The sequence below is a fragment of the Canis lupus genome, chromosome 25, assembly GCF_003254725.2.
Source record: "Canis lupus dingo isolate Sandy chromosome 25, ASM325472v2, whole genome shotgun sequence".
Taxonomy (NCBI): domain Eukaryota; kingdom Metazoa; phylum Chordata; class Mammalia; order Carnivora; family Canidae; genus Canis; species Canis lupus.
Window position 1 is genome coordinate 5,580,171 of NC_064267.1, and position 5,877 is coordinate 5,586,047.

The 5,877-nt window shown below is 38.1% G+C and overlaps 1 pseudogene; it reads left to right on the plus strand.

The window, feature by feature from the left end:
* The first annotated feature begins 2,606 nt into the window (after positions 1–2,606).
* LOC112662594 (pre-mRNA-splicing regulator WTAP-like) lies at positions 2,607–5,080 on the plus strand (annotated as a pseudogene).
* The last annotated feature ends 797 nt before the right edge of the window (positions 5,081–5,877 follow it).

Consider the following 5,877-nt stretch of genomic DNA (forward strand, 5'->3'; position numbering starts at 1 on the left):
TCTGCCTCTCTCTCTCTCTCTCTCTCTCTCTCTCTCTGTGACTATCATAAATAAAATTTAAAAAAAATAAAAAAATAAAAGGTTGTGTAAACCCAGCTCTTCAGCAATAGCTCTAGTTTTAAGTATATTCATCCATCAACACTCAAGTGTTCTTCTTTTTCAAGAGAAAAAGTGATACAATAAATCTGTCTCAAATCAGACTTAACTATGACATATCCCAGTCCTTAAAAGTCCTCCTATTCTCTTAAATAATGTAAGTGGCATAGCACCTTGAATATAATCTAAGTCTAATGTAGATGGTATCTAAATCTTTCTCATAACTATGATACTTCCTGTCATCTATTTATATACTCACTCAATAAGTAGTCCTTGCAGTAGACTCTAGATTCCAATCTCTAGAAGTGGAGGAAAACACATATGAAGTAAATGATGTTGACTGTATCCTTGAGAACCTTATAAGGGAATTGTTCATTCATTCAATCAGTATTGATTGAACTTTGAGCCCCTAGTATATGTTTAGGAGCTCTGCAGAAGCTGGGGATGAACAAAATGGACAGTCCCTGATCATACATACATACATTAATGGGAAATATAAATAATTAAAATAATTATTATAATATGTCAGATCTGTGGTAGAGTGAGAAGATGTAAGGAGGAAGACAAGAAGGGACCTAACCTCAGCTTGAGCACTAGGGAAGCCTTCCTGAGAAAGTGACCTACCAATTTCCCAATGGGCATGGCAAAGAGAGAATTGGAGGGAAGAGTATTCCAAACAAGGAATGTCATGTGCAGAGGCTAGAGGAACATAAAAAATACACACATAGACACACACACACACAGTTGATAGTACCCAGGGTTTTTGGAGAGTCATTTTCAAGAAAATGATATTCTATCATATATTGTTTCCTGTGCTTTTACATATTGAAAAATCCCTCCAAATCAATTAGTAAAGATCTAATTCATTCTTTTAACAGTTTGCAGAGTATTTCATGTTGTAGATGCACTTTAGTTTGTTCAGCTATTCCTGAATGGATGGGTCTTTCTTTGTTTCCATCTTTGCCACTAAAACAATGTTGCATAAACATCCTATTATTATATATACTGGAAATGTTTGCTTTGTAGGATTGTTGCTGTTGGGCCTAAGACGTGTATTTTAAATTTTAATAGACAAACCTGTTGTAGTGTCAAAATACTACAACAGTTTGTATTTTTACTGATTTGTTTGAAGGTAACTTTATATGGGATCTTTAACAGCAGGAGATATCATCACCAGTTTAAATTACTGTTAATTGATTATTACTTTGGATTTTAAAAAGATTTTATTTATTTATTTAAGAGAGAGAGAGAGCAGAAGCAGGGGGAATGGCAGGCAGAGGGAAGGGGAAAAGCAGGCTCCCCATTGAGCAGGGACCCCAATGTGGGACTCAATCCCAGGACCCTGGGATCATGACCTGAGTTATAGGCAGCTGCTTAACTGACTGAGCCACCCAGGCACCCTTGATTATTACTTTAGTTATATTTCCCTGACTTCTTTGGAGGTTAAACATCCTTTCATATGCATACTAATGATTTTATTTGCCTTTCTGCAAATTATTTGTTTGTATTCCTTTCCCATTATGTTTTCATGAATTTCTATGAGATCTATATTTAAGATATTAATCTGTTATAAATGTGCAGGGTTTCCTTCAAACACAGAACCAATAAGATAGATGGATGATAGATTAGATGGATAGATGATAGATAGATAGATAGATAGATAGATAGATAGATAGATAGATAAATAGAGTAGTTTATTACAGGAATCACTCACATGTTGTGGAGACTAAGAAGTCCCATGATCTGCTCTCTGCAGGAGGACCAGTGGTATAATTGAGTTTGAGCCCAAAGGCTAGGAGGTCCAATGTCTAAAGGCAGTCATGAACATGTCAACTCAGGAACAGAGAAAGAATTTGCCCTTCCTCTCACTTTTTGTTTTATTTTGGCCCTCCAAAGTTGGATCATGTCCACCTACATTGGTGAGGGCAGTTCTTTCGTGTACTGGATTCAAATGCTAATCTCTTGCGGAACATCCTCACAGGTATACCCAGAAATGATGGTTTGCCAGCTATCTAGGCATCTCTTGATGGTTATTAAAATTAACCATCACACTTAGATATCTTTACTTTTAGAGCTTTGGACTTTCTATTGGTTTAAAAAGTCTTCCCAACTCTTAAATTTCCCTTTATAAAAGCATTATTATATTCTTTTTACATGTAAGTCTTTTATCCATTTTAGATTCTGTTTCAGGGTTGTATGATAGAGGTCTTTATTTCTTTCAGATGGATAATCAATGTTATGTTATTAGTTGTTTAAGCTATGCCTTTTTCACAGAATTGAAATGCTATCTTTATAATAGATGAATTCTTCTATATATTGTATGTATTTCAGTTTTTTTTTCTTCTGTTTCACTGATCTATTTGTCCATTTCTGTGTCAATACTATCTTGTTTAATTACAGTGGCTTTAGGGCCATTTTGTGGCAGCGAGACCCGCAAATAAAGGGGGGCGCCGGGGCTGCGGCGAGAGGAGGAGCGCAGCGCGGGGTCGGGGCGGGGCGGCGGAGCCTCGGCCTAGGTGACCCGCGCGGCCTCCGTCCCGAGAGGATTCAAGATGCCCAACGAGGAACCTCTTCCTAAAAAGGTTAGACTGAGTGAAACAGACTTCAAAGTTATGGCACGAGATGAGTTAATTCTAAGGTGGAAACAGTATGAAGCATATGTCCAAGCTTGGGAGGGCGAGTACACAGATCTTAATTCTAATGATGCAACTGGGTTAAGGGAGTCTGAGGAAAAACTAAAGCAACAACAGCAAGAGTCTGCTCGCAGAGAAAACATCCTTGTGATGCGACTGGCAACCCAGGAGCAAGAGATGCAAGAGAGTACTACTCAAATCCAGTACCTCAAGCAAGTCCAGCAGCCTAGCGTTGCCCAACTGAGATCAACAATGGTAGACCCAGCGATCAACTTGTTTTTCCTAAAAATGAAAGGTGAACTGGAACAGACTAAAGACAAACTGGAACAAGCCCAAAATGAACTGAGTGCCTGGAAGTTTATGCCTGATAGGTAAACAAATCATACTCCCCAGTCAAGACTTCCCTGACAGTCCCACTACGAGAAAGCTGTGGTGGGACAGCCAAGTACTCGTTTCCACACCAAGACACAGACTTTTTGAGCCAAAAAAAAAAAAAAGCCACATTCTTATACTGTCCAGCTTGTAATGGTTAACGTAAAACTTACCAGATGAACCTTGTGTTTCAGCTTTTTTTTCTTCCCCCTCCCCTTGCTTCAGAGGCCTGATGGCGTCGGACTATTCCGAAGAAGTGGCCACCTCCGAAAAATTCCCCTTCTAGAACATGTAGACACTTGAGAAATGTTTCTGTTTGAAGAAAATAGAGGGAGAAACAGAAGTCTTAAGTCTGTGGCACACTGTGTCTTCAGACAGTTTGGAGGAATGAGAACCTAGAGATTTAAAATCATGAATTGAACATGTAAAATTCCAGTAAAATGTAAAAATGGAATATGCATCGCTCTTAACCTTGAGCGTAGTGACTTAGAGACACTGTATCTCAGGTGTGCCCATAAGACTGTGGACTTCGTGATTGTTGTTGAACTTCTGGGTCAAAACTCAAATGAGCCAAACAGGCAAAAAGTTCATGGCGAAGTGTCGAATGCTTATCCAGGAGAATCAAGAGCTTGGAAGGCAGCTGTCCCAGGGACGTATCGCACAACTTGAAGCAGAGTTGGCTTTACAGAAGAAATATAGTGAGGAGCTTAAAAGCAGTCAGGATGAACTGAATGACCTCATCATTCAACTTGACGAAGTAGAGGGTATGCAGAGCACCATTCTAGTTCTTCAACAACAACTGAAAGAGACGCGCCAGCAGTTGGCTCAGTACCAACAGCAGCGCCTCAAGCTCCAGCCCCAAGTACCAGCAGGACTACATCTTCTGAGCCTGTAGCACAGGCCGAGGCCACAGGTAAAGACCGTGGCTGGCCAACGGCCCAAGTAATGGCAGTTCCTCCCGGCAGACGACGTCTGGGTCTGGATTTCACAGGGAGGGGGGCACAGCCGAAGATGACTTTCCTTCTTCTCCAGGGAGTGGTAATAAGGCCTCCAACGGCTCAGAGGAGAGAACTGGCAGAGGAGGGAGTAGTTACGTAAATCAACTCAGTGCGGGGTATGAAAGTGTAGACTCTCCCACGGGCAGTGAAAACTCTCTCACACACCGCTCAAGGACACAGACTCCAATCATGACCCTCAAGAGGAGAAAACAGTGAGTGGGAAAGGTCACCCAACTGCGGGCTCCCGCCACGTTCAGAATGGCTTGGACTCAAATGTAAAGGTACAGGGTTCAGTTTTGTAATATTTTTTCCAGCAAATTTGTATACAGTGTCATTTAATTTGGGAAAGGATACTGTCCAGAAAATTAACGCATACTTTTGTCACAATTCGCCTTTTTTCGTGGGTGTGGTTTTTTTTCCCCCTTTTTCTCCCCCCTCTCTTTCTTTGCTTCAATACCTCTGCCACTTTGGAAATTCTAACAGTTAATTACCTTGAATGTTGCTAACAGGACATTTTGTGTAGGGTCAAGTTATTTTTATAGGAGTTAATGTGAAGTTGTAAATGGAAATCTTTCCTTAAAGTATAACACAATGATGTCTGTGTAAATCTGTGTCTATCCTAGAACCTGTGCTGTGTAAGGGCATTCTTACTCGTGCTGTTATTATACTTATGCACCATTCAGACTTGTTAGAATAGATGTGGGTTTATGACTGCCAAGTTTGCCCAGTACAGTAGTTTTATCACTAAAAGTTGGACTTGCTGATGGAGTCCTATAGTAGTTTCAGTGTTAGATACGGTTTTTTCCACCATACATCCGTGCATTTTCTCTTTAGGTGACTGAATGTTTAAGAAATTTGTGTGCATAGTTACTCAGTTTTTATGAACTGTTGTATCCTGTTAATGCATATTGCTCTGTGACTCCAGTATATCTTACCTGTACTGACCAAACCTAAATAAAGATTTTTATTGTAAAAAAAAAATTACAGTGGCTTTAGTATATATTTTTGTATCCAGTTAGACAAACCCTCCCCTTCATTTTCCTTATAAATAACTTTCCTCATTATTCTTGCACACTAATTCATCTATGCTGACTTTAATATTATATTATACAAACTCATTATCCTTTCAAAATTTCTTGTATATATTTATTTGAAGAGATTTGGCATTTTAACGATACTGTGTTCCTATCCATGGATATAAACTCAGAGCTATATATCATTCAATAACATTTTATAATTTTCTTCATACAGGTCTTATGTTCTTGTTAAATTTATTTCTAAATGTTTTATTAGCTTTCATTATCATTGTGAATGGAATATTTCCAGTAGCCACTGATAATGGAGGAAAAAACTAGTATATACTATTTACATTTATTATTTATTACATTTATTATGGATTCAGCCTTACTTTCATTTATTATGCATTCATCCACCTTATTATATGTCTTACTAAATTCTATTAGTGTTTTACTGGGGTCTCTTGGAATCCTTAGGTATACAGTAATGTCATCAGTAAATAGAAACCAAGTTTTAATCTCTCCTTTTTCAGTTTATACTGGTTATTTCATTTTCTTGTCTTATTACATTTTCTAGAATCTTAAATAACAATGGTATTAATAATTAGTAATAATAATCTTAAATAATGAATAACGATGGTATCAAGCATCTTTATCTAAATTTAATGAAAAAGTCTATCATTTTATAATTTTGAAATCATATTTTGTGATTAGCCTTGATAAGAAGTTTTTATCATATTCAAGTTGTTTCTTTTCATTGCT